Genomic DNA, 12500 nt, shown 5'->3' on the forward strand with positions numbered 1-12500 from the left:
ATGTTATGCAACGACCAAATAGCAACACTGTTGGCTAAATGTAAAGCAAAAATGGGATTGTTATTCAGATTCCTTTAAAACAAGAAAAGCTGAACACATGATTATGCTTTACAAAACTTATGTACGTAGTACACTCGAGTACTGCAATGTGATATGGTACCCACACTACCAAAAGGATATTGCGCAAATAGAGAGTGTACAAAGGTCCTATACTGCTAGAATAGAAGAAGTTAAGGACTTTGACTACTGGGAAAGACTGCAATTTTTAAAACTATAGTCTAGAAAGGAGAAGAGAACGCTACATGATAATACAAGCATGGAAGCAAATAGAAGGAATTACTGAAAACATCATGGAGCTTAAAATATCAGAAAGAGCAAGCCGAGGTAGATTAATAGTGTCAAAAAATATTCCAGGTAAACTAAGAAAGGCGCACAGAACATTAATCCACTACGCACCAGCATCGATAATGCAGCGACTATTTAATGTGCTGCCAGCTCATCTAAGAAACACATCAGGAGTGAGCGTAGATGTGTTTAAGAATAAGCTCGATAAATACCTAAGATGCATCCCAGACCATCCAAGACTGGAAGATGCAAAATACACCGGAAGATGCATTAGCAACTCTCTGGTGGATATACGAGGTGCCTCACAATGAGGGACCTGGGGGAACCCAAACAAAATATAAGGCAATAAGGTAAGGCTCTCTCTCTCTCTCTCTCTCTCTCTCTCTCTCTCTCTCTCTCTCTCTCTCTCTCTCTGTTATATATATATATATCTATATATATATATATATATATATATATATATATATGTATATAAATATATATATATATATATATATATATATATATATATATATATGCATTTATATGTAAAATATGTGCAAAAGTATATGTATATTTATGTGGATAGGGTTATATGTGAATATATGCATGAATGAGTAGGCCTATATGCATGTATATATATATATATATATATATATATATATATATATATATATATATATATATATATATATATATATATATGTGAAGTATGCATATGAATGCACATGTAAATATATATGCATGTATATTTTTGCATACACATGCATAAGCTTAAAAACTATATAAGATAAACGCATATTAATATGCAGAAATTTTAGGTAACTATTGGCAAAGCCTAAAAGAGAAAGCACCTGAATTTTGAACACAACTATATTTATAAACACATCTATATATGTGTGTATATATGTACACACATATATATGTGTATGTGTATGTGATATAAATGGAACTAGACAAAGAATATGAAAGAACAAATAGAAATGTAATGAAGAGGGTGGAGGGTTTATTTGGTGTGTATTGTAAAATGTTGGGGGCTGTGTATTTGACCATGTAAAAGGCAGGGTAGCTGGTATTTTGTTAACGTAACAACATTGATTGTTGAAAGGAAAGGGAAACAGCATAACCTAATGGTGTAATTGCAATGGTTTCAATAAGAGAATATTAAAAGCAAATGTGAGCAAAAATAAGGTTGAAATTAGCAAACGAAAATCAGAAATCGTGAGCAATGAATGTTGATATTCAAGAATTGGAAATGTAAGCAATTGGTTTGTATAGGAACTTGCGGGAAAATCTAAAATAATATTAGGATGAGGTAAGAGCAAGTCATGGGAATATGGATACATAGTATGTGTAAAAGATTGGAGAAAAACTTGAAGCGACTAATGCAGTCAGTGTGTAAATTGAGCTAATACTACCCTTTTTTCGCGGTGTATCATGGATGCTGGATTAAAATAAAAGAAATGAATGTGTGAATATTATAGGTATAGGTAAAATGTGTAAAAGGTGACATAAGTGAGACGATGAAAATTGTGTATTAATAGCATTGGAATTAGTAAATTATAGTGATAAATATTCCGATTTACACTATAGAGAAATAATTTAAATACCATAAATAGTTTGTTATTAAAAAAATATAAAACCAAGATGAAATTTTAAAGGAACAAAGAAGGTACATAATAAATCTTCTTAAGATCATGCAGTTATTCTTCATTGCCTGACACAGCAACCACTACTACAGCAAATTTAGAAATATGAATATCACACCAATTTAATCTTTGGAGTTTAATAAGACGCAATCAGAAAACTTACGAGCAATTATTCTTAGATTTTTTTCATGATCTTAGTAACATGAAATATCAGTAACATTACGGCAATTAGAATGCAGTTAGGAAGGAAATAGTTTTCATACAGTAGCGCTTTTGGCTAATGGAAAGTGCCAGAACAATTCTAACCGAAAGAAAGTTATGTTATTGCAAGAATTTAAGTAAAAAAAAAAAAAAAAAAAAAAAGGATGAGTAACCTTTATGAGAATTTCGGGGAGCGTTTTACGTACAGTGCCCGAGCAAATACCACTGGAAAACCTAGAGAGAAATTATCTTAAAAATTGCGGTCTTAATCTTAACACTGAGGCTATTATTGCTACTAAGTCTAAAATTGGACTTAAAATGAACCCAAGAGTTCGAGAGTACCTAGCATTTCTTTTAAAGTTTGTAGTTATTTCCATTCACATGACTTATTAACACAATCTAATGAGGCATAATATCGATCCTCCTTTTTCCTTTTATTAACAATAGTTTGGTAGCTTGGTGGTATAGTCGATGATTTATTCTGGAAAGCCCGAATTCCATTTGGCTCGGGAGGAGAGAAAGGACTCGTGTTTGATCTCTTCATTGGATGGCCAAGAAGCATTAGCAGTCAAACAAAGGATTGGGGAGAGAGAGAGAGAGAGAGAGAGAGAGAGAGAGAGAGAGAGAGAGAGAGAGAGAGAGAGAGAGAGAGAGAGAGTTTACGCAGAAAATGAGACGTTTGTCTTAATAGGTGCATTTAAGATCACTTTAAAAAGGCAAAGATACAAACCCATTAGGAATTGTGAAAGCATAATGGTTTTATTGAGGTTAACTGGTATGAAGAAATGAACTAAGATGGCAAAAAAAATTCAGTGTTTAACGTAAAGAAAATCTATCCATTGTTATATTTGATTAGATCTTTAAGTAGTCGTTAGATAATCTTCATCGCATTTGTACAATAAAAGAAATTGAGATGACGTCATTATTTCCTACTGTTTATCGTTGAAATTAAAAAAAAAAACTGTTATTTGCAATAAATCCTCATCTAAGAGAGCCTCATCGTCCAATGAGAAAATCAGACTCAGAGACAAGAAGCAATGAAACTGAAGCGATGAAACTGAAGAATGAAATAATGTCTGGAAAATAGTTATAAAAACCAAGATTCGTGGTAAAATAAATTAAGGAGATTTTCCAGTGAAATGATATCATATGGAAGATGAATAAAAATCCACGAGACTAGCAATACCTCTATTAATGTTACCTCTATTAATGTTACGATGAATATTACTCCCAACTTCATATTGAAAGAGGAGGATGCACTGACTAATTGTAATAAGGATATATGTGATCCTAGCGGTACTAGTTATATTATGAAAGATGCCTGACAATTGTGTATATTTTCCAATAATATACACCCATACATATCATATCTGACCATGCCACGGCAATAGCCAATCTAGAGCAGTTTTGGCAGTTTCTAAAGACCGTTCTTAGAACAGGCAGGACCTCTCATACATCTGATTAATATAAATAAGTTACAATATTTATAGATCTAAATAGATACTGTAATTTTGGAAATATTTAGATAATGGCTCTCAATTAAAAATTAATTTTTCTCCTTTGCTCATTGTATCATTAAACAAAGCATCAAAGGCATGTTTCTTTTTATCTGTAAAATATACTTAAGAGTAACATTACTCTATTCTCAAAATAACAAAACTAGTATTTATACAAAGTTAGGTAAGTTGTATCAGCTCACACTGATAAATCACTACATTTGATGCAACATACTGACTAAATCAAATAAAGAGTTCAAACTTTTAATGTAATAATAATTAAAATGGAGCCTACTTTAGAAGAATATTGATTGCCATTAAACTAATGTCGACTTCATTGTCATCAAAACGATTCTATTTCTTTTAGCCATTACAACTTGATTTTACCGAGAGCTTTATAGGAAAAAAAATACCTTCAAACTTAAGAGTCTCAGAATGGGAGTTTGAAATCTCCATAGATGACCTCTCATATGGAATGTAGGTGTATTTGTTCATTAAATAATATCATATTAGTAGCCACAGTTATATTATATAAACAATATTTCACACTGGATAGGGCCATTTTAATTTGAACATAAAGTGACTCTACTTGCATTTTGACATATTCTCTAGTTTCTTTTTTGCCAAACGTCGTTAGGAATGTTGTCAACAGAAAGTACTTAATAAAGAAATATTGTTACTTTTTGTAGTACCCAACACTTTAAGTGTAAACTCTTCACTAAAAAAATTGAAATATTTTACATAACTCATGTTTGCACGAAAACTTTCAAAGATATCAATGTACGATCCTTTTCTATCGCATAGGTAAATAAACTGCCTGTTCTTTGATATATAAAGTATCAATACGAGTTAATTTCTCTTGGATTAATTTATCATCAAAGTGCAACATATCTGAAGTAAAAGTCTAAAACCAGTAACATTAACCCAGGCATAGCTATCTCGTGTTCCAGTGAGCTGGAACTCCATTTTCTCGATGTCCAAATGCACATGAGAAGGTTTGGGTAAAGAATCTTATTTCCAAAAGCAATATAAGAACAGAACGCTTCTTTATGTCACATATATTGAGGGAGACTTGGCATTGCCTCTTAGTATTCCGGAGATCTAGAATACAATCTTCATGGAGCCGAGGGAAGAATTCCGCTCAAAGTGTCTTTTATTTAATTTTCGAGGAAAAAAAAATTGAAAGTGATTATACACTTGGTCTACTTCAAATTGCTTTGACACAAGCCTTGTAAAAATTATAAGTAAAATAACAATATTCAAGAAGTTCTTTACTGTATGTCACAATCGTGTTGCATACCTATCTCTATGTTGCGTAGAAAATGACAAATCTAAAACATATTTGAAAACTTTAAATATGCTAATACTTTTGTACAGGCTTATATTTTGCCTAAATATATTCACAGCTTTATTATGAATTATTTTTTCACGGATTTAAGCAGTTTGATTGGCTTTGTTTTCTTTACTTTAATTATTTCTCCTCTATCAGCCATTTAGAATTTTCTCTTCCTAGACTATTACTGCTTCGATGGTATTTTGTTTAAAGGAAAATAAAGGGTGTTGGCATGAAGGATTACTTTAGCATAAGATTTCGAAATTATTTTGATTGGAAACACCCAATAAATATTAACTTTTGTTTTTGAAATTCGGCATAAATGTTTAAGACATAGTCTTTTTGTTTTATCTATACACTGTTAATTAAAACGTAATTTTAAAAAGGAAATTAACTGTAAAAATATACTGTTCTGAGCCGTATTTCAGTAAAATACGAGCGACCATAATTTTTACCTTACTTTGTTATTATCTTTTACGGGTTGGTGACCGTAATATCACTCCTTAACGTTAATATATCCGTTTTTAAAACATTAAATCCTTGGCAAGATTCATTCCAGGATTTTTACCGTTTTTTTTCACGGCATTTATTTAACAGTGTAGTACAGAATAATAATAGAGATTTTGTTCCTTATTTTTTTGGATATCCCTTTGAATGAGAAACAAGTGTAAACACGATTTTAAACCAAAAACTCTTCAGATTACTTATTTCCAAAATTCGATAAATACAGAAGTAGTGAATTGATAGAATAAACGGAAACAAATTATTAATCCCTTTATTCAAAGCACCAGTAAAGGAACTTAATAAAGTTAGATACTAACATTTTGTGTCGCCTGATTTTCAAAGGAAAAAATATATTCAAAAATCAAACAGTAACAATTTCAAGTGGTAAAAACACTTGGAGAGCGCAGACCTCCGCCATGGCGGTTAAGTTCCGGATGGCGATCCGGATCACTACCAAAATCTAAGTTAACCCATTTCTGACATATCCTGAAATATCCATTAAAATTCATCCGTAACTTTTTGAGTTAGGCCGGTGATAAACAAACCAATAGCGAAACATAGGTGAAAACAGCCTCCTTTGTAGAGGTAATAACATGTTCCCTTTTCTTTCACTATTTCATCATTCCCTGGCGGATATAAGATAATCTGAGACACTTTCATTTGTTTACCTTAAACCCAAGGCACAATGCTGCCTTGATAAGATTGTTAAAGATGCAAATAAAAACATCAGGGAATAGTTAACGTAAATTGCGTGATCTTATCACAATGAAAAGAACACTTAGCAACAATTAGTTGTTCAAAAGTCTTTGAAAACACTTAGCAACAATTAGATGTTCAAAAGTCTTTAAAAACACTTGGCAACAATTCGTGTTTCAGAAGTCTTTGTAAAGATGAGAGTTAAAACAAGACAAGAAGAAGAAATAGAGGCAGTCTGACAGAGAGGTAGAGATACCGGACTAATTTGTATGGACTAAATTTGTATACTAGCACCACGTGACTGGTAGACTTCAAGTTCATTATACAAATTTCAATTACAATGTAAATCCGAATATATTACTGAAGGTAGCTTCTTTCATTAAGACCTGTTGTAGAAGTTAAATGTCCGCAATTTTCAAGTGAAGATTTAGGTATGATGTTTGCAAGATAATTGTATTTAAACTTAAAAAGTTATCCTTTTACTCACGGAACACCTCTTTCACAGATTAGTTACTTAAGTAACAATTGCCAAAGCGTCGAGAGAGAGAGAGAGAGAGAGAGAGAGAGAGAGAGAGAGAGAGAGAGAGAGAGAGAGAGAGAGAGAGAGAGAGAGAATACTTTAAGTATGCTTATCCACATCAATCGCTTTATTTTGTCAATTTCTTAATACTTCTGCTACGCTTTCCGATACAAACCGAAAGCCCGTGTCAGGATTCGTACTCGTTTATAAGCGTGTAAAACGAGTAAAGCAGTTACACATATACTACAATGACATACTATGTTTGGGTCAATTCACGCGTACTTAAATATGTTGAATTAAGGTATCAATTTCACATACACTTCAGAAACATTACTTCAAATATTATCAAATTCTCAGTATAAAATTGTGATTAAGGAATAGAAGAATGTTGATTCTAGATTATGAAAGAAATCCTTTTATTTTTATGATGGGATGTAGAAAAATAAATATCTTTTTATTTCATAAATATTTTTACCTGGCAGGACATAGATTGAATGGTAGTAGTCATAGCGGATGCAGTAAGGATTTGCCGTTGGAATGTAATTTTAACACTTAAATCAAACTTTTCTTCGAAGGTATTGAAATTAACCTACGTCTTAATTATGAAAAGATTAATATTACTTTTCAAATTCCGTCTAAGAGTCATGAAGAGATTAATATTATTCTCTAAAATCTGTCTAAGAATTCTAAATACAATCTCTCTAAATGTATCAAATCTTGTTTTCGCATGGAAGCACCTTTTTCGTATAAATCAATATATCAATCTCCTTAATTCAACTTTTTTTAAGGTTAATGCGAAATATTTTTGCATAATAAACTAATTTACATAATCTCTCCCTGTAACAACTTGATTGAATTATTATGTAATCTTTTAAAAGTCATTATTTGCCTTTCCACGCCACTTTTACATAAGTATTTTTGTATTCAATTTCTTTAAATATTTCGTCATAGTTATCGCAAAATAATAGCATCGCAACAATCACATGGTTTTAAATATAGCTAAATTTTACAGCCAATTGCTACTGAACCCTTCTAAATTATCTAATACCACTTCGCTCTGACAAACCAAGCAAAACAGAAATATATATCTTAGGTTCGTCTCAGCCACTCCAAAAATAGCAAGATCATTAGCCTTAATCCAAACGTTCTGAAATCTTTATGTTCCAATATCAGTATCGAGTATCCGCCGCTTTCAGCTATTTTTCAAAATAGAATTCTTTCTTATGGAGTCTTTTTTTGAATCAATGATGTATCTTTTATAGGAGTTCCAATACAGAAAACAGGTATCGAATGATTAGACGCAGCGCCTATTTAATATATCTATCGTTAATATAAAGGTTCACTTTAGCTGGGAATCTATTAACGACCCTTACTTGTCTGTTGCTGGATTTAATTAATTATTAGTTCTGAGAAAGATCTCACGATAACTGTCACACACTATGCAATCATTTCATCTGGCTAACTCTTTTTTTCTCAACTTTCAAACTCTTTGGCCATCTTATGCACTTTCTCCTCACTGTCAGAAATAACACATAAACACCTTCAGACATCAGTCATTCCAAAATCTATCCTCAATTAAGTTTCTGATCTTGATACACGGCACCTATATCCACTTTACTATACCTGACCTCTCGTATATCTCCATTTCAAAGTGTGTACTATTTACTATGCATCTCTATCACTTTTGGAGGATGAGGCACTGAAAAGGTAGAGCCATCTGATTTCTCAAACAGGAGAGGATGACCTGAAAAGGACTGGATGGATGTTGAGGCAAAACTATTACCAAAGAAGGGTCCTAATATTCAAAGAGAGCATAAAGAGGAGAAACACTGAGGTGAATGACACAATTTGTGGACCTACGTGAGTGCGTGTAGCCCCATGAAGAGTCAAATTTGTGGATTTCAGCAAAATCTAACCGAGGAAGTTTACAGATTTTTGAAGTATAATCTACTGTTTTCATTTCCTAAATATGGAACTGAAACCTAATACCAATTTAATCATCGTAAATAACCATGAATATATACGAGTAACTGACACCTACACTAGCCGCAGTGAGAAAAAAAAATGTATCAAAATAAGAATTGCTCTGACTATTTCATTAACTCCCAGTTTAATCCATTTTAAATCCAATACTTAGGTGGAAGTAAAACTTTGTAAGAAACAGATTCAGTCATGAGTTGCAGGGAAGCAATTTTACTAAAAAAAATTCCCCCTCTGAACTTTCCCCCCTCGATGAGGAAAAACACAGAATTTTCTACAAGAAAATGCGAGCCATCAATGCACGGCCAAAACAAGAGAAGGCCGTTTGTGGTCGATATCCAATTTTAGTAATGGCCGTGATGTGCGTTTAATACAGTGAGGTGTTGTATATTTCCTGCAATAATAAATCACGGACACAACTATGTATTCTTTGATATCTACATTTTACGGTGTGATAAATATATGCAATAATAAGCAATATAGAACTGATATCTCCATTTTTAAACACAAGTAACGAAATTTGTTATCAGAGGATTTAATATATAATCTCCTAAATAACGTTTAAAACAAAGATAAAATTTCATGTAAATGGGAAACGGTAATTAAAAATATTAAAATTATGTGTAATTTCCAGAAAATTTTTCGACAAGTAACCAAGAAAAAAAAAATGAAAAAAAAAATGTGCTGTAAGTTCGTTATGCAAAGGTAGGGTAATTAGTAAATGGATCTTCAAAGATACAATTTGAAAGATGTCGGGAAAGAATGTAATCCTGTTTTGTTAATTAACATTCAGTAACACCTCTAAGTGTAAAAGTTAGAGGAGCGGAAGATTAAAACGATGGAAAAGTGGTATGGGGGTTGGTGTAACATTAAGAATCCTCATGGCTAAATAATAACGTACTAGGAATTATGGATGATACTACGTAACATTTTTAGGGAGAATGCAACCAAGTGATTTGCCCGGATGTGTACAGAATGTTTGGAAATGAGGAACACGTTTAGGATAGCTGCCTGAGGGACATAAGCATTGTTTTGTATAAAGTAAATAATCATACCAGTGGTTTTAAGCTTTACAAAAACACAACATAACTTAGCATAAATGGGAAGGAATTTAATGGGGATTTGCTCTAGTAAATAAAACAAAACCATAGAAATGCTAAAACAGAAATTATATATATTCACCTATATATATATATATATATATATATATATATATATATATATATATATATATATATATATATATATATATACATACATATATATACATATATATACATATACATATACATTTACATATATATATATATATATATATATATATATATATATATATATATATATATATATATATACTATATATATATATATATATATATATATATATATATATATATATATATATATATAGGGTTGCAGTTGCTTATGAATTTTATCTAGAAATTATAAAATTAATGTAAAAAGTAACCGTACACAAAATGTACACATAAACATTAAATGATATTAGAAAAGATGCTATGTGACACCAATCTGCTGAAGATGTTTGGGGAAATAAACAACTGTGTGAAGGGGTGACTGAATTTAATATCAAGAAATTGAACATCATAATTTGTATATAGGAAAAAGGTACTGAAAGGTTTAGTGTGCAATATGTTTCACATAAATGGTCCACTATATTACACGAGTGGCATATTTGAAATGGTTTTCCTCCTGACCGAGAAGTGGATGGGTTGGTGAAAAGGGAGAGTATTAAATAAGACAGAGGAGAGTGGAAGGCGACGTTGATTAAAGTTGCGGAAAAAGTCAAAAGAAAGTAATTCTTCTATTTCCTCAAACTATTTTATTAAAATGACCCTGGAAAAAACATAAATCTGAATGAGAAATATATGAAACTCTTCCTCACTCGTTAAGATTCACACGCATGGTAGGTTGGTATAGTGTATTGTGACGAAGGAGGGAGAAGGTTGTGAACTCAAAGGCAGGATGCAATCAACTGAGTTGTTTATTAAGGAACACTCTTCTTTATATACAAAACCTCAAGGCAACAGGACATAACATGTTCGAGAGACAGACAATGTCACAGAGCAAAACCGGAGACATGATCATTCAGGTTCTTTTTAGTGCGAGGGAAGAGCGCAGATACAAGCATAATATATACAAAAGGAATTATGTACAATTGTTTGACACACGGTTGGTACATGGATCCCCCTCTAAAAATGACATACTGAACATGTTAAATAGGTGCCCTGAATCTGGAGGGGTAGTAGTAAAAACTGCGCCGATTAGCGGCAGTGAGTGGCTGTAGAAGTCGTTGGTTGGGGTGCGAGCGAGTGGTGGATGATGGTTGGCTGTGTTGCCGCTCCGGCTCGTCACGGGGTAGGCGAGTGTGTCCTACAGCATTCATAGGCGGCGTGTGTGTCCTACGGCATTCATAGGCGTGTGTCCTACGGCATTCATAGGCGTGTGTGTCCTATGGCATTCATAGGCGTGTGTCCTACAGCATTCATAGGCGTGTGTCCTACGGCATTCATAGGCGTGTCCTACGGCATTCACGTCAGCTTCGGTTGAAGTTGAATAGGTGTCCTCTTCGTCACGAGTGGAGGCGTTGATGGAGGTTTGAAAGTCATGAAGTGGGTTCACATAAGGAGGAGAGCCGTCTGCGGCAGGTTGCATGCGAGTGATACTGGTCATTTTCCCGAGGGTGAGCGAAGCCCTTTGGTCCCTCAACGGTTGTTGAGAGAGCTGAAAAGGCGTTGCTATACGGGCGGCTGGCGACGGCGAGAACTGCTGCAGAAGGTATGCGTTGACGGCGTCATAGTAACGGTGAGAGGTGTAGGGGGGATGGGGAGGCGGGAGGAGCGAGTCACTCCGGGGTCACCAATGTGACGGTGACGAGAGAGGGTTGAGAACTCAAAGGCAGGATGCAATCAACTGAGTTGTTTATTAAGGAACACTCTCCTTTATATACAAAACCTCAAGGCAACAGGACATGACATGTTCGGGAGACAGACAATGTCACAGAGCAAAACCGGAGACATGATTATTCAGGTTCTTTTTAGTGCGAGGGAAGAGCGCGTACACAAGCATAATATATACAAAAGGAATTATGTACAATTGTGTGACACACGGTTGGTACAGTATATGCAGATCTTGGGTTAGAGCACAGGTACACTACCACATCGTGTTATGAATACCGATAAAATTTTATTTGAGCTCATATACATCTCTCTCTCTCTCTCTCTCTCTCTCTCTCTCTCTCTCTCTGCATGTATATATATATGTATATATATATATACATATATATATATATATATATATATATATATATATATATATATATGTGTATAGTGAACACACACATATGTATACATATGTAAATATATGTATATATATATATATATATATATATATATATATATATATATATATATATGTATATATGTATATACACATACATATATATGTATATATAATATATATACAGTATATATATATATATATATATATATATATATATATACATATATGTATATACATATACATATATGTGTATATATATATTATATATAAACACAAATATTACATATACATATATATAAATATAAAATCATGGATATTTATATAAATAAAAAAAAGAAGTCAGTAATAACTTTAAATACGATTCCTACTCTGCTGTATTTAATTATGTTGAATTCCAGATTTGAACTTAGAATCGAAATCAATCCATCTCTACATTACAACTTATTAATAAATGCTCAACGCTTAGCCATTTCATGGTAACTTCGTCGCTAAAAAAA

This window comes from Palaemon carinicauda, chromosome 40 (assembly GCF_036898095.1).
Source record: "Palaemon carinicauda isolate YSFRI2023 chromosome 40, ASM3689809v2, whole genome shotgun sequence".
Taxonomy (NCBI): domain Eukaryota; kingdom Metazoa; phylum Arthropoda; class Malacostraca; order Decapoda; family Palaemonidae; genus Palaemon; species Palaemon carinicauda.